We start from the raw sequence: 17769 nt of genomic DNA on the forward strand, positions 1-17769 counted from the left end.
TTTACTACATGACCTGTTGAGTTGTCTCTGACCAAAATCAGAATAGCTATTTTTGAGTAGATATTTTTAGTAATTCTAATAATGATGTTTAATATCCTAAGAAGAGTAAGATTTTTTCTGTTCACTTTAGTGTAGGTAGAATCTCAAACAAAGCAGAGATTTCTACCTCAGTAGAGGTGCTACTGATTGTGGTAGTGGATGGGTATGGAAAAATCTTGGCTAATGTGGTTAGGAAGAGCAACATCTACAGTATATGCAGGCTGTGTCTGCCCTCTTGTTCTTCATCTGGGGCTGTGGAGTGCTCACTGTGGCTCAGGTCCTACATCCTGTAAGGGACATCTTCTCCAAGCACATCAGATGCAAATGCCATTATCTTTAATGTGGTTGAAAGTAATTTTCAAACATTTCTATTCCCAGTTAGTTGAGTCCAGAGGGCATTATGAAATCTGTCCTGATTGTGCAAATTTGTTTTACACTGACTGGTTCTATAACTGATCTGAACTGCCTTGGAATGTTTTTTAATAAATATTAAAATAGTAATTACTTGAATTCCAGAAATCAATTCTTATACAGCTTGGTCTTTGAGCCTTTCACAGCACAACAAATCTTACTATGAAGCAGAGAATCCGTGGGACAGTTATCCAGCCAAAGTAATGGGAAAGTCACAACACGAATACAAGGCCCTTTCATCTGCCCTGTAATGTTTTTAAGCTTCTGGAAACTTGCTTCATCCCACTTAGAATACAATTTGAGTTATGGTTCAGACACTGAGGATGCTTTCAGACAGTACTCAGCAACCTACATAGCTGTCATGAAGTGACAGAGAAAAATTTTTCTTCCTTTTCACCATTCCCAAGGGAATGAAGACCAACCATCTCCTCTGCTAGACTTCTGCAGTTGCTAAGCATTGTGTCTCATGCCTCTCCCCTCAGAGCAAAACAGCCAGAGAAAGAGGGTAGCTCTCACGCCAATTCAGTAAATCCACTGCTGGAGTTTTCATCCATGCTGATTGCACTTGATTTCTCTCCTACTTTTCTCCCCACTTGACCCCACGATTACCTGCTGACTGGCTCTTCCACTGGGGCATCTTCAAGAGCAGGAGTACCTTCAACTACAGAAATTACTTGAGACCAGAGCCTGTGAAACAGACAGGTTCCCCTTGCTCAAAAGGAAGGAACCTCATTCCACATATGCTGCATGGATACTCTGAAACAGAGATTCACCATCATTTTTTCTTATTGAGCTCTGTACTTTGTGTGATGCCTGATCTGAAAGGTGTTCACTAAAAATGCATGTCAGGTCAGGCCTGGAAGCAGGGGATAACACTTTGTTTGCAAATCCCAGAAGAGCTTAGATGTGATTTAGGTACTTGGAGGCTCACACTGTTATGACCTTGGCAAGTTCAGGGGCAATATTTAGAAATTTTTCTGGCAGGGAAATAGGCACCTCCAGGCATTTGCAGCAGCTCAATAGGAATGCAAATGGTAGTTCTGAGAAGTACAGTGTCAGGTAAGTGGTGCTAGGTGAGTAAATTTTTGTGAATGTAGTCCAAATCCATTGCATATAAGTAAGGATAATATCTGAAATGCTGGAACAGTGATCTGAAGGAAGTGTGGACTTGAAAAGAAAGAGGCTGATAAAGACAGGAGAGATCCAACTGAAGAGAAGAAAAAATTGTTAATTAAAAATCAGACCCTCTGTGCTTGTAGACTATGTTCAGTTACAGAGAAGGGTGGCTAGAATGTGGCTGTCAGAGTTGATCGTGTCCTGAGGGTGAGCTGAACTCTTACACTGTGTTTATGTAAAAACACAAGTGGTTCTTTTCCTCCCTCCATACCTTGATGCATAGAATTGCTGCAAGCAGGGTAATTAATCTGGTCTGTGCCTGCTCATCAAATCTTTCTTGTGGTAAGAACATCTCTAGGCTTTTTAAGTTAAAATTATTTTCATTTTGGAGAAAATTGCCTTGTGTTTCAGATTTGGGGTTATCCTACAGGATAGGGTAGAGGCACCCTGCTGCAGAGTGCTGCCATTTGAGGGCCAGAATCAGTGCTTCCTGCACCCACTTGGCCCCAGGCATGCAGATGGACATGGGCAGCCAGAGGCCTTGGTGGGAGTTCAGCCCTGCTCAGCTCATCTCTCACAGCTCCGGTGGTGCCGCCCTGACAACACAGCCTGGCTGCCCTGAGAGCTCATTGTATGCCTGTGACTTGCCATTCCTCTTTCCCCCTTGCTGAGGCTTGAAGCAGTCCAGCTAGGCACCCTTCTCAAAAGTTCTTTGAGTTTTGATTCATGCAACCAGCATCTATTATAAATCCTGTGGTAGGAATGTTACACTTTGTATTTTGAGTTAGCTGAATCTGGGAAAAATGCATCTTATCCATTACTAAAACCTAAGCTGCCTTTATTGTTGCTAGCAAAACATCTTCTTCTTCTTCTTGGCCTGTCTTTTGTTTTGTGTGGCATCTACATTTTGATGTGGAGATCTTTTACCATGCAAATACATGCGTCCTCATCAGAATGGTTCATGTTGGATGCAGTATGTTTGTGCATTGGTGTTCTGGAAGAAAGCAGATTTTCTCCATTATATATAGTTGGATTCACCTTAATCCCAACAATGGATGCTACTGTTGTTGATTTTCTCTGCACACTCTAGAAGAAACACAGGAGAAGAGCAGACATAAACCAGATTTTTCAAAGTCTTGACAGAACAATGGATGCAATGAGTCTCTTCAAGGTTTCTGTGTCATCAAATGTTACTGTTGACACTCTGAATGTAGCAATAGTTGTTACACTAATTAGAGTGGTGTAGTTCTGGAAACAGGAACTGTGAAAAGACTGTGTCTAGAAGGTACTAATAATCTTTTGATACCTGTATTTTTGCCATTCTTTATTATTATAATGAGTGTTAATGTGCAAGGGAGAAATCATGTGTGTCCTTAATAAAGAATGAAGCTGCACAGTTGTTATCATCTTAAGTGCCATATTCATTTAAAATCAAGTAGGCAACTCAAAGGTTAAGAGGTTTAATGTTCCTGAACTGTACAATTGAAGTACTATAGTCCAGGTTATTGTTAGCAATTATTCAAAGTGCTTGGGTTTTTTAAATAGAAATTTCATTTTACAGAAGAAAGTCCCCCTTAACTTTAGCCAGTATTGCAGTGTGGCCATTTAACTGCACAAAGTAGTTGTGCATCACAAGATGCTGTCATGGCATAATTTGCTCCCAACAGCTATTTATATGCTGTTCAATAACCACCCTCAAACATTCTTCAGTCTCTCTAAAGTTTTCATACCACATATATTTCCAGTGAATATGGGAAATGTGAGAAATTCTAGACTTAGAGATTAATGTGATATTCCACATTCATTCTTCCCAACATAAGAAATATGACATTTGTTTGCAGCTTTTCCAAGCACAAGAAACATGCTTTACTAAAACAGAGAGTGTACTATAAGCCTATTAGACTGTGTGAGAAGAAAACAACAAGCACAAAATAAATGTTATGTTGAAGGAATACTGAAGGAAACCAAGTAATTGTGGGAAGAGAGGAAGCTTAGAGAGGAATTACAGATAGTTTAGAAGTGTGTTAAATGCAAAGCTGAACTCCACATATTAAGCACAGGCAACCATAAAAGCTAATTGGTATAGATATGGATGATTATATTGTGGCACTCACAATTAACCTTTCAAATTGGGCCCCCATAGTGAACCAAAGGAGTGGCCCACTGCTGGAAAAAATGTGTATGAGCCTGAATCTGCCCAAAAAACTTGAGAAAATATTTTCAGGAATACTGCAAAACCTAGGAATTGCACCAGCAGAAAGGTGACTACTTACCGAAAAGCAAAATTCAAACTCTCTTTGACATCTTGAATCCCTCCAGGATATTCTAGAAGCAACAAAACTGGTGGGTGTTTTGTATTAGTTCTCTTCCACTTGATCAGTCACGGCTGTGTTGTTTTCTTTGGTTCCTTAATGGAGGCTTATTGCCAAATACATGTAATATGGGATGGGTGTTCCCAGTCAGGTTCTTAAATTCACAGCCCTTTACTTCAGTAGCTAATTTACAGTCTGGTGCCTACAAATCAAGACCTTTCAATTGTAACTTTAATCTGCTAACATGATTTATGGAAGCTACAGCTTAGATTTAATTTAAGCAGCATCAGTCTGGGTCAGCCCTAGCTGAGTTTTTTTTAAACTTTAACAAAACCCAGCTAGAGAGTGAATTCATTTCTGTTTAAGGATTCACACAGAAAGACCACTAAGCCAAGCCATATGGCATAGTTTCTTGCCTTTATTGATAGGCACATCATTCCAGTTTTAGTTTATTATTTCAGAAGTTTGACATTTCTTTAAACTTTGCTGTGATACATTTTTGTGTTCAAAGCAGTCTGTTCATGTCAGTATGCAACAGTCTTTCCAGATCCTTTCAAATCCATGTAAGAGAAGTCACCAGTACCTTCTTCCATGTTGTGCCCCTTAGGAAGAATCAACAGGCTTCATGACATCATTTGCTGGTCAACAAATCATGGAGTGTAGTGAACTGAGACAAAAATTTATCTCCATAATACAGTTCCCTCACTTTTCAACAGAACATCATGTCTCAAAGTCAGCAGTTGAAGCCCCTGCTATTATACAAGGACACTATCTGATGAGGCTGAGACACTGCTACTTCAGGAGGGATAAAATAAGGGGCAAAGAAGAAAATGGGACAGAGCCAGAATATGAAATTACTGACATCACCTTTACCAAGTTTTCCCTGATTTTCAATTGCTTCAGTAATGGAGCCATGTAGGAATTCCTTGAAATTAGGTCCTGGCCTGTCTGCTCAAGTAACCTAGGAAACCAGGGTTGCTCCCCAGGCTTTGACTGTCTCTTGCAAAGAGATCTTTCAGATCCTCGCAATGGCCCTGCTTAAGGTGAGGGTTGGAGGTGCTGGACCCCAGCAGCATCACTCCAAGTTAACAAGGGTTCATGATGAAAGTGTCCCCGTGCTGGGGACACTTTCTTCATTCAGTAAATGTCACAAATCAACAGCATTAAAATAAGAAAACCTGAAGGAGAAAATAGCTGCCTGTGCTTCTGTAGGTAGCTGGCTCCCCTGGCCTCTGGCATGATCCCACCCTAGTCAGATTGACTCATAACCAGTCCTGCTCATCCAAGCCACAGCTGCATCAAGGTACAGTGAGAGCCAATCAATCCTACCAACTTCATCTCTGTTTCATGACAGTTTAATCTCTGACGACTGTCTCTTTGTTGAAATATTTTCCCTTGGGGTTTGGGATAGCAGAATTATGTCAAGGTAAACAGAACCAAAAAGTGAAAAAGGCACTTGCTCTCAACAAAATTCTTTGGAGCTGATACAAAAACACCTCTTCTGTAATGTTCGCAGCAAGCATGCATACATGTCATGAGCCCTCAACCTCATGCAGTCATAGCTCACAATTCAGCTGAAATGGCTGCATTTTACATTTTTCCTTTTATTGCCATCAGTGATGACATAAGTTAGAGGATACAGTCTAAAAATAGTCAGTCTCATCATACACATCAGCTGAAGTAAAGAAAAGGTAACAGTCAGTGTGAACTGATGGCAAATATATTACTCCCTGGGCCACATTCACTCTGGTGAAAATCAGGAATTACGACTGAGGTATCCAGAATTAAATTGCTCTGTAACCAGGCTGAATGGGAACAGGGTCAGAGGAACAATTTCTATTCCGTTGGTGCCTTTTTCAGGCTATAATTCTGAGTGCACACTGTCATATTTTCATCATCATCATACTTTGGTACCATTTGATAGTATATTATTGATGTGGCTCTGGTTGCTCTGTTGAGATTCACGTAAAAAACCAAAACGGTGAGATAAAATAGAATTGAGTACAGAACAGTGCTAATGTGGGACATGAGTGTTTTCACCTTTCACTGAAAAAAGCATCCTGAGATGCTTGTTCACAATTCACAGTTTTGTTAAAAATAGCTAATCAAACCAATATTATTAATATATACAAAAAATCTATCCTGTGCATAATTAACACTACTGTAAGGAAAACACTTTTTTCAATGGTGTTACAAAAATTATAGGTCATTGTGCCCACCAAAGTTATTTTAGCAGAGCAATGTTGTTAGCACTGGAACTAAGCCATGTTTTCATAGTCAAATGATAGGCCTTTTCTAAGGTCGTGCCCACGCAGTACAAAGCCCACTAAGTGCTTCTTTGTAAAGGCTAAATGGAATTCACACTTCTACAGGCAATCATTTTATGATCATATGAGTATTCACGATGTAATTTTTAACATCTTGTAAATAAAGCAGGCCAATATCTAAGGGCAATCATTATGTGTCAAATTGAAAAGCTTCTGATTTCTGGCTTTCACTTATGACATATACCATACAAGAAGATTAACATTTGTTACATTACTCTGGCCTTTCAATCATGTTTCTGGATTACAGTTTTACAGAAAAGAAAAATCCTCTTAAACATAATAGAAATCAAGGTATCACCTTTTCATAAGGAGAGCTACCAACTCACACGTAACATTATGCATTATTTAAGTGCTGTGGAACCTTTAAAGATGGGGCAGCGAATTGTCAATGCCTGAATTGAGGATACTGCTCAGACTTCACTGTGTGTTTGATTTTCAGCACCTTAGATAAATCTAGACCAAATTATGGCCACTTTCATTATTGGCCACAAGTGGATATTAACCCAAATAATAGATGACCCATGAAAATGTATCTTCAGGTAATGGTAGGTATAGTCTCTGCTCTACCCCTCAGCCTCTAGCCATCACCAGGATCTCTCTGCAGCAGGTGGCTTCCAAGTCATTATGAACAGCCACTAACATCCTCCAAAAGTTTGTGTAAACCTCTTCCAAGTCATGAGTAACTCAAATCTCTGTGGCAGCCTGGGTGAAGCCTTCCCCGTTTTAGCCATACAGGTATGGCAAAGGACAGAGGACTGCCAGCAGGCTGGTCTGTTTACATGGTCTTGCAGGACTGTCCAGCTTGACTTCAATGGCTTTTTGTCATGTCCTTGTAAGGAACCTTCCTATGGAGAAATACCATAAGATAGGTGCCTAACCAACTGGGTACCATACCAAGGGGAGAGTTCAGTGTTTCAACATTTAAGTCCAAAAATATCTCAAATACAAAACTCACTCCTGACAGGTTCTTTCTTATACACATTGGGGTTTTTTCCCATATAGTGAGCTGGGTAGTAAAATACAAAATATGTTTACTACAGCTACAGATTCTATGATACTGCAGAGATTGCTTTCAAATTAGAGGACAGGCTGGAATCCAGATTGATCTGACAAGCTGAAGAAATTGGCTGAAAAAAAGAAGATTTAATAGAGTCATGTTCAAAGTATTAAATTTAGGTAGCCATGACCAAGCAAAAGCACAAAATGAAATAAAATTGATTAGGGAGCAGTTCAAAAGACGAGGCAGGTATTAAAATGGAGCACAGGCTGAGTGAGTCAACCCGGTCACACATTGGCAAAGAAGTCTAACTTCGTGTTGGGTATCTGAAGAATGCTCCTCTTGGGGAGCACAGCTTGCTGGGCATCTGCAGGCATCTTTCTGCTTTACAAAGCACTAGTCCAGCTTCAGGTGCAACACTGCACTTAAGTTTGGCTACTGCACATAAAGGAAAGTGAGGATCTCTCAGAGACATCCCAGAGGTAAACAATCCAAGGAACCCTTTGAGGAGCAACTGAAGAAGTATCAAGAGATGGGCTAAGGACTTCAAAGGGGAAACAACATCAAATATGTAAAAAGGCTTTGCCAAGAAGCAAAACACCTGATTACTGTTTCTGTGGTGTCAAAAAGCAGCAACACATTCTGATTGTAGACTCAGGCTAAGAACTTTCAGAGAAATCTTTCTAACACTGCAGGTAGTGGAGCACTGAGATTTGTTAGCAAAGCAGTGAAGCAGCTGTTGCAATAAATCTTATGGACCAGCTGAACAAATGTGTCTCAAGGACAGCATGGAAATGTTGATTTGGCCTTCTAAGTCCCTTCCAGCCTTTTCTTTTGATGAGCTTGGATGTGAATCTTGTCCATGGGGACTTACTTGATATAGAGCCTTTGCAGAACGGCTTCTCAAACTATGCTGGGAAAGCAGATCCAACAAATAGGCAGCAGGGTTATTTCCAGTGTCTAACAGGGATGAAAAGCAGCTCTGAAAGGGAGGAGTCTTGTCCTTAAGTGGGCCCCTGGATTGGTTCATTACTGAGGTTTAGCCCATCACTGGAATTAAAGGCCAGCTTTTTAAAGGACTTATGTGGTATCACAAATGAGAAAAAAAACCACCTTTCTTTCCTTTTTTTTTCATGAATCCTGCTACCAAAGTCCACTGGCTCAAATCACATTGCATATATTAGTGCCATCTTCACATGAAAATTTTTATTATTTTATGATACAAAATAGCATGATACAATCATTCTTGTTTGTATCAGAGCATGCCAGGGAAAGTGGGGAGACATAATTTGTAGTGTCTCCATTGCTGTTTTTATAAATCTCATGTTTCATAGCTGGGAAATACAGAATTTATACAGATAAATGGCAATGAACCATAACTAAAAGATGAAAACATAGGTCCAGAGTCCCCAGCACTATGCATTAAGTGTCAATAGTACATTAAGTCTGACCCAGGAAGGGAAAGGTAGGCCCTGCCTTCTCTAAAGGGCTTAAAAAATCTCTTTAAAGAATCTCACCGTCTAAAAGGGATCTTCACAGATAAATATGCCATTTTTCATTTTTATGCACATACAGATCAAGGGAAGGCTGTGAGTCCATGATTTATAAATACTTCTTAATCTCATTTTCTTTAGGAAGTGCTAAGATTTGGTCTCCTTTACTTTGCCTTCTGTTACTTATTTTTGAATCCAAAGCCTCAGTTCTTTAGAAGATGAGAAAAGTTGCTTTGAAATTAATTTTATACGTAGAAGCAAACCCTGACCATAAAAATGCTTTCAGAGGGTCACATCACTGTCAGGAGATTGAGTTGTGCTGCCATTTCCTAATACTGGGGATAAGACAAACTCCTTCCACCTTGATGTGAGCTATTAAACTTACTCAGGTTTGATGGGTTAAAAACTGTATAATGCAAATTAAAATTTGTGAGATTTTTCCTTTGCTATTATCAGCATTCCTATACCCAAATTCTCCAAGGATGCCTCTGAACTTGTATTTACCATGAGTATGGCTTTGCATTTGCGATGTTGCAGCTTAAACATCACACAGATGGTTTTATCACAACATCCTAAATCTCTTTCCCAAGTGATTATCTGACCACCAGATCCACTGCAGTCTGAGCTCTGTTTTCTCACAAACCTCTCCCTTTTGCTGTGCTCTCCTTGCAGCAGTGACCTCCAGGAGCACTTTGGTTGTGCCAGAGCAATGACAGCATCTCTGTTCCAACACCACCAGCAGGAGAGCTGGATGCACCCAGGAGCTGTTCGGTTTCCTGAGGAAAAGAGAACACTTCCAGAAAAAAGAAAGCTGAAGGTAAAACCAGGCAGAGGGGGAAATGTGAGCCCTAACAACCATCACAGTAGGCATGCTCTGGCTCTGGAGGAAGGGCAAATGGGAAAAGCAAATGGGCCCTGCTCTCTGGATGATGCCACACAAAACCATGGAGGATATAGCCTTCAAAATTGACAAAAACAGCATCCAGAGTCAAAGCAATGGTAAGCTTCTTGGTACAGAAAATTAAAAATATGCTAACATGCTAACACTTAGGCAATATGACCAAAATAGGCCAGTGTGTGGTTGGCATATCTTGTTCTATCACAGCTAGCATATGTGTGGCTATATAGGTGGATGTATGATACTACAGTCCAAAAGCAAGTTGCTTGCACAAGTATTGATGTCTTTTCATTACAAGCAGCAAATGCCCTTGCAGAATCAGACACACAAAATCACTCATATCTGCTTATATGAGGCTTGGTCACTATGACTTATTCTTATCTAATTTTTTACTTTAAAAATGCACACTGTCTTCTTCATTATGTATTTTTCACCATTTCAATTTCCATCTTTTTGGGACATCCTTAACAGATCAGTGGAGATGCCACCAAAATTAAACTAAGTCATATTTCTTAGCACAGTTTATAAAGAAAAATGTTTAATCTCACATGGCACACCTTAGAGCCTAACTGAAGAACAGCCTCAGACATTGGTCTTTTGGTAAAATACAAGTTTTAAAAACAGTAATTTAACACAGTTACAATGCAAACACATTTCTTAAATCTCCATAATTTTCTGGCATTTCTCTGAGTTCAGTGAATACACATAAAGTGCTTGCACCCAGATCAGTGGCATGCCAGAAATGAAGCATGTCCAGTCCTATGTGGGCCAAGTCCCCTGTCCACCTTTCCTTGGGAGTGCCAGTCTGACGGTATTTCCCTGAAATCTCACTTCTGCCTTTCTGGAAAGTCACCTTTTCCAACTAACTAATACAGTGAAAAAAAGGGTGGTTTTCTGACAAAGTTTCCTCTCACTTATAAAGAAAAAAAACCTGTCAAAGCTCTCCTAAATAATGTGCATAGCTTCCAAAGCAACCAAAAAAAGCATCACAATTTAAATTCAACCAATGAGTGAGAGTATCAGGACCATGGCAAGGTGAGGGGATGACACCTACTTTGGGTAGAGAAATGCTATGTGGTGTGTCTGTGTCCACATGGAGAAGGACTGTGGTTTCTGAAGCTTCAGGTGGGCACCCAGAGATAGTATGACTTTCACTAGGGAAGACTGATGTGTTGTAATTTGCTTGCCTTCAGCATGGAAATCCTTTTTATGGTGGTTCCGTAAGGTGCATTAAGCCATTTTATTTTTAAGATCTATCAGATAAATGGTAGAACAAACCTTTGAGCAAGCTGGTAATGAATGTTTTAGGTTACTTTATCTCTGGGAATGGGCCAAAGTGGTTTCTGTCTGTGTGTGTGTGCCTGTGTAATTAGCTCGCAAAATCAGACTCAGATAAAAATAACCAGTCAGTGAATGTAAATAATCAGGGCCATGATACACATCATTCCCAAAATATGATTCCCATGAACTGAGAAAACAGGGACTGTAAAAAGTTAGAGAAATCTCAACTTTCATTTCAATCCCTGGAAAATGCTCTGGCAGAACATAGATACTCCCTCACTTTAGGACCTTTCTAAAAAGAGCAGAAAAGCAGAAAAGCTGGACCTGTTTTCATGCACAAGGAAGTGCCTAGAGCACTGAAGCTAGGGGCAGAGTCTAGGCAAATGTTGAGAAGGGAGGCCATGGGTTGCAGAAGTTGCAGGTTTGGAAGCAGCTTGCTGCCATGGAGGACCCAGGAGGGCATGTGACAGCTCACACCTCCTATCCCAGGCTCACCAGCAAAAAGCAGAGAGCTCAAGCAAAGCTAAGTTCACATTATCTGCCAACAGAGAAAACTTTTATATCCCACCTGTCTGGACTGCACAGCTGAGTCTGGTCATACTCAGGCATTTGACCATCCCTCCCAAGCACTTGAGGGACATCTTTGCCCCATGGGCAGCTTCAGGGCTTGCACTGCAGGTAGTGCCTACAACATGTTGACATTCCTCCCTGCAACCAGGCAGTCTTGCACATGCAGAGCAGCCTCTAGGAACCTCCATCCAACATTCTATTTTCCTTCCCTGCAATGTGGCATGACTGTGGCCAGAGGTGCCTCCACAGTGCTGATAGAAGGCTTGTGGAAAGAGGTCTTCAGCTATCCTGCTCTTTCATCACCTCACAGGATCCAGGACACAATGCAGACTTCTGCTGCCACCAGTATCCCCTGCTGCCACTGGAGTTGTACTGCCATTTGTAATGATGGAAAAATTCAAGGGCAAACTCTGGAACTCAGTCTCCCAAGATACTTTCTACAGATACCTTCCCAGAATGAGGTCAGAGGAGCTGTCAGCAGCCACTGTTGGCACACCTGGGTAATGTCATATGCTATGGGGAGATGCAAGGGAATGAAAATACATGGAAACATGATGATATCAGAAAGACCTATAGCTGTAAAATTTAACAGTGTGATTTGTGAAGCTGACAACACCTGCTATAAGCCACAGAATTAAACAGAAATGTGTGGAAACTGTAAATCTTTCTGAGCACAATTGGTGCAAACCCTTGTTAAATTTTATCACAAAGAAGGACAAACATCTTACAAATTCCAAACATTGTTTTACTGTTCCTAGCCTTGTCTCTTCTCCAAAGAGTAGTCTGGAGCCCACCAGGGAAAGGACACATTATCTTTCCTCACTGCTTCTCTCTCCATTATTTTTATCCTCTTCACCTTATTTTGCACAGGGATGTAACCTTTCTTTTGGATCCCAGGAGGAAAGGCACAAACGCTTTCAAGACAAATAACTGTTAATACAGTAAGAGGTAGGAGACACGGAGTTGTAAAACCCAATGCCTTATCGCATGATGGAGCCTACAATGGTGAGATGGGCTCTGGTGAGAGTGTGCAGCTCTATGTTTCCGTGTACTTTGACACTGCCCAGCTCATGGTACAGGTTCATTTGCCTCTCATGGGAAGAGAAACTGAGTTCCAGACTGAATCCCTGACCAAGCTGGTTTTCCACTTATCCTGTGTTTGTACAGCAGAGTGATTGCTGACATCAGGAACATCAGAGAAAGCACAGCAAAGCAGCCCTGTTCTGCTGACTGGAGAAAGTGCCAAGCCAGAGAGGCTGACCTGCCCTTTCCAGGTCAAACCTCTCCATTACCTCCTGTGGGTCACAGCCCATGTGACACTGGGTAGCAGGGTACAGCAGATCTTTTAGGAGGATGGAACTGTGCATGACCTATGGGCTATTCAAGGGTTACTTCAGCCCCAGAGAGTGGATGGGAATAGTGCTGAAATCCTTTTGCATCATTTGGCCTGTAACAGCCTAGCTGAATACTATTTTCCTATAGAAGAATAAATAGATGGCACAAAAACATCACAGAATTTTGAAAGACATGTAGTTCCAGGCTTTGAAACACAATCCACTAAATCAACCATTTTCCACTGGAATGACTGGGTCAGTCCAGTAGTTCTTGAGGTTTACACTCAGCTGTTGTTTTTCTTGGAATGTGAATATCGCTAATAATAGAATGGACATCCCCATCTAATTTTTGAAAGGGAGAAAATTGCTTGGTTTTTCCTCTAATGAATACCTCTGAGCTCCTGCACTGAAGGGAAATGCAGGTTGTAAAAAAGAAATTAGTTATCTCCCTCCTTTTCTCCCTGTCATCTCCAACATATGCCAACAGCATACCACAGCATTTTTATACTCAGTCACCTGCTTCAGGAAGGAGACATGTTTTGAAGCAGCCACTGCACATCCCACTGCTCAGCTATGTATACCTTCATTTATGAGGTATGACATGGGATGGATTTGTATCCTGACACAAGTATGTTGAGGATCTCCATGTGTACTTAACACTTACCATCCACTTAGCACTCATTCAGGTGAGCAGGGTATGGAGTAATTTCAGCATGGATGTTTATGGACACACGTTTCATCTCATGTTTTTAGGTTATTATTGGTGTCACTAGCTTTGCTGACTATAGATTGCTCAAGAAGCTTTATTGATTTAATAATTGTTATTTGATCATTTTAAATGCTAAATATGATCAAGGCTTAATATCAAAATTATAATAGAGATATGTTATTGTTCAGTGTATTGTAACTTAAACAAGATTTCATCTACCCATCTTAAGAGTACTTTTGAAATAGAAATGTTAACAAAAAGCTAAGTATTCTCAAATGCAACAGATTTACCCAAAATATTTATGTAGAGTTTACACTTAATTTCACAGTAAATTGCAAGCTGACTACAAATCAAAGATCTGATTTGTTTTCTATCTGTGTTTTCAGATGCCATACGAACTAGTGGCTAAAGGAGACAAGGGTGTATTAATGGCATTTTACAAGTCCCTGGTGAGAATTTATCTCAAATGCTGTATTATCACTTTGATGTTCCTATTTCATGAAGGAACTTGACTTGGTGCCCACAACCATGCAGAGTTAGAATCTGTGACCCTGGAATTATCTTTCTGTCCTCTTGTCATGTGTGCCAACTGGCATACAAGAATGATCTGAATTGATTTATTTTTCACAACTATTCAATTAATTGCAAGAGCACAACCTCATTTCAAAACGTACGATTTAGCTGCAACTATAGGGAGTCTCATTTGGGATGAGATTACTGACTGGGATGCAGACAAGGACACAGCTGTGTTTCTGGCATCTGACACGCTGGCATTTGAAAATGCATTGCAATTGGGTCTTGGTGAGGTGATTTCTCAGTTCCACTGAATCACAGGTAGTTTTACCATTACTTTTAATGCAAGATCATCACCTCCAGAATTAGCTGAAGTCAGTGCTATTATCCATATTTATGATTACATTGTTGAGATCAGAATCTTGTTCTTGTTTTCCTTTATGGTGAACTAATATATTTAGAAGCAGAATCTTAAATTCCTCTAAAAGTTTTTAAAACTCACTTTTCCAGGCCCTTCCACAACACCAAATTCTCTGTTTAGCATCCCAGCTCTCCCAGTTAAGACTTCACTTCCAAGCCTTCTGCCCAAGATCTTTCCCTGAAAGGTTTATTCCCACTCAGGATGGAGTGCATGGAGTGATCCAGGGTGGAGACAGCTTTGTGCTGTCTGGTTCGAGGTAACCTCCATCCCTGCATATCAAAGGTACTGGTTCCTGTCAGTGTGCTGAGCGAGGCAGCAGATTTTGCAAAGCAGCTACTGAGAGGCAGCTTGCCAGGAGGGATGCAAGGCATGGAAGACATAGGCTCCTGAGGACACCAGAACCATAGGACCCAAAATAACCACGTGGAGTTGCTCATGCCTATGTCTGACCTTGCTAGTCTTACTTTTACAAGGGCTCTTGGGACGAGGGGTGTTTGTAGCATATAACCCTAAGCATCTCACCTAGTGACCAATGCGCGGTACCAGCTGTCATGGCCATTTTGGCAATGTCTCCCCAGAGCACCTGTGGCTGGCAGCCTTCCCTCCTCAGGCACTGTGCAGCAGAGCCTGCCTGCCTTGCTGCACCCCCTGCACTGTGTGCCTCGGATTGCGCTGTGCAATCCGTGCTGTACCCACGCACACACACGTCCCTTCTCCCCTTTCACCTCCTCCCCTCGGGTCCAAATGGATCCATGAGTCACTGCAGGAAGTGCACCTGATGACCTCACAGCCATAGAACCAAACATGAAGCATCAAAAAGCAACCTCATGTGGGAGCTGGGGACTAAGCAAGCTACAGCCTAACTGGTCGGATATTCATATCTGGGGTTTTATCCACTTTCACAGCATTTTCTAAGGAACAGTAGTTCTTTGCTGGAAGAGTTTGACAGATATTCAGACTTTGATGAGGTACATAAAAATTTACATCTGGGACATTATGTGATATGTCTGACTGAACAAAATGCAAATAACTGAATTGTCATAAGAGAGATGGAAAGATTATTTAAAGCTTAAAGGTTGCTTTTAATCTACATATGTATCTGGCATTGATTGGAATAGAGAAGTTTAATATGATCATAAAGCAGAAGTGTGAACTTTTGCTGTTGGTGCTATTTGTGCATCATTAAAAGGGATGGAGAAAGTCATTAAGGAAAAATTAAATTGTCATAAATACCAGCAATATTTCAGTGTCCATGTAAGGATGCAGGTTGATGTATTTAAATTTGTCAAGATTTTCTTCAGTGTTTTCTGAGGCAGGAAAAGCATTTCTTCCCACTTATAAGCATTTTAAAGTAATGCTAGAAATTATTTTCAATAACACAAATACTACCCTGAATGGGAGCAGAGCTCTTGTGGTGCATTTAAGGGCAGTAAATCCTATTTTCTACCAGGATTAACAGGTTTTGCAGGCTGAACATGCCTGGAGGCAGCTATACTCTACACACCCAATTTTTTTACAAAACACAGCAGGACAGGTTCATGTCTGGTATAATCCCTTTGCCTCCAGAACGTTTCAGTCTTGGCAAATTGGTCTTGGAAGCAAGCATATGCTTCAGGTTTCCACTCAGGGCTAGTTTTTTATTCTATTCCTCCTAGACCAGCTCCGCTTCTTGGGCTTGGACCTTTTTTTCACAGGAGCCGGACACTACAAGGTCAGCTCTGTGCAGTCCAAGCAAGAAAAATAAAACCAATCTTTCAGTGGAGAAATGGTGCAAAAATCAGAGATCGGCAGGACATCATGGTACAGATCTCATTGACAGGCCCTGTATGGAAGTGGTTTGGGCTGGAATCTCACCAAACAATCCTTTTCCTTCCTTGGAAAGTCCTTGGAGACCCAATACCTTTCCACTAGTGCAGATGATCTCTTGTGCATCAAAGGATGGTGTAAGCCAGACCAGGAGCTTCAGACTACTTTAATGTGGTGACCCCAGGTTTGGATTCAGTTTGGGATTTGGAGCAATAGCTATCAGCTCATCCACATGAAAATATGGCCAAGTTTGCTGCTGTTTCCCTGTGTAGTGGCAGCCATTGTTCGTGGCTATGTATCCACCTCACTACTGCTACACCCATGCAAACTGCCTCACCACAGGAAACGAGCTGATCCAGTTAAAATTCTCCTCTCTCCCTGTCAACACACAGAAATGAAGATAGAAACTGCTGCCTCCGTGTTGCTCAACACGCCGGGCATTTGAAAGGGCTTTTAGGTGAATGTGGAGCCAAAGTGTCTGTCTCCTCCCACTCTCCTTTTGCCAAAGAGGTAAGAGGGGAAAAAAAACCCATAAATATAGTCGCCATCATTGTTCTCTGATTTCAGTGGGTTGCTGGAAGTGTGTGTGTTTAGTAGAGTTTCTGCAATAAAGCACCTCCCTATTTTGGAGGGGAAGAAGTTATTTTCTGCGTATGCAATTGACTCAGAGACTTGTTTGTCCTGCAGGAAGAGTTGCAGGATTAACTTTGAATACTCTGATATTCAGTGATGAAAAAGAACACACCAAGATGAGGATTTGGGAAGGCTCAGTCTGTCTTTCCTTCTTGTTTTTTACACACCTAGAAGCTGAGTATGAACGACAGATTGCAGCTTCAGTCTTGGAAACTGAAGTCTCTTGAGGCTTAATCCAAAGAGCAACAATGACATCATGAAAGCTGGTCCTGCTCCACTGAAAAACCAAGCAGCTGGCTGCAGGTGTGACTGCAATCAGACTCTAATGGTCAAATTCACAGCAGAGAGAGGCTTCAGTGTGGTCAGTTGAAGCTGCCAAAGACAGAAGCACTGTAAAGCCGTGTCCTTCTCCAAGGCAGCAGCTCAGCCTCCTGTACCAGTGCATGATTCAGAAATGAGGCAGTAACTTAGATGGTGCGCACATGTCTCTTTTTGGTGGCAAGGAAGAAAGAGGAAATGCTGATAGCATCAGCCTAGCATTCTCTCAGGAAAAACCTAAACACCAGACCTTCTTCAGCCTGAGAAGATTCAGTGCTCAAACCCAGTGTAAGCTCTCCAGAGCATCTAAAGCATCTCAGGAGAATATCACCTGAACACTAATTAAGCTCCATAGCATGCGACCTTGGATTTTATCCCAAACACCCATTTTGTAACCTATAAGTACTTAGTGATTCATTCTGCACCATTCAGAAATCACAGATCAAAGCTGTGTTTCTCAGACTGGCCAGCAGCAAACCAAATCTTTTTGGGAGGGGTGATAAGAGATGAGGTTGTAATGGAGCAAATGATCCAATGGCAGAGGCTGCATTTCTTTCACTCAAGAAGCTGATAAAAACATTTGTCTCTAAG

At 41.2% G+C, this 17769-nt stretch overlaps 1 long non-coding RNA gene across 1 annotated transcript in view; it reads left to right on the top strand.

Moving 5' to 3' along the window:
- LOC116183209 (uncharacterized) overlaps positions 1 to 17769 on the top strand; it is a 61013-nt gene that overhangs the window by 2588 nt on the left and 40656 nt on the right. The window contains exon 2 of the long non-coding RNA XR_004147758.3: positions 9368 to 9512. This is a non-coding gene — a long non-coding RNA (uncharacterized LOC116183209). The remainder of the gene's footprint in view (positions 1 to 9367; positions 9513 to 17769) is intronic.

The sequence above is a fragment of the Lonchura striata genome, chromosome 2 (assembly GCF_050655825.1).
Source record: "Lonchura striata isolate lonStrDom1 chromosome 2, ASM5065582v1, whole genome shotgun sequence".
Classification (NCBI taxonomy): Eukaryota; Metazoa; Chordata; class Aves; order Passeriformes; family Estrildidae; genus Lonchura; species Lonchura striata.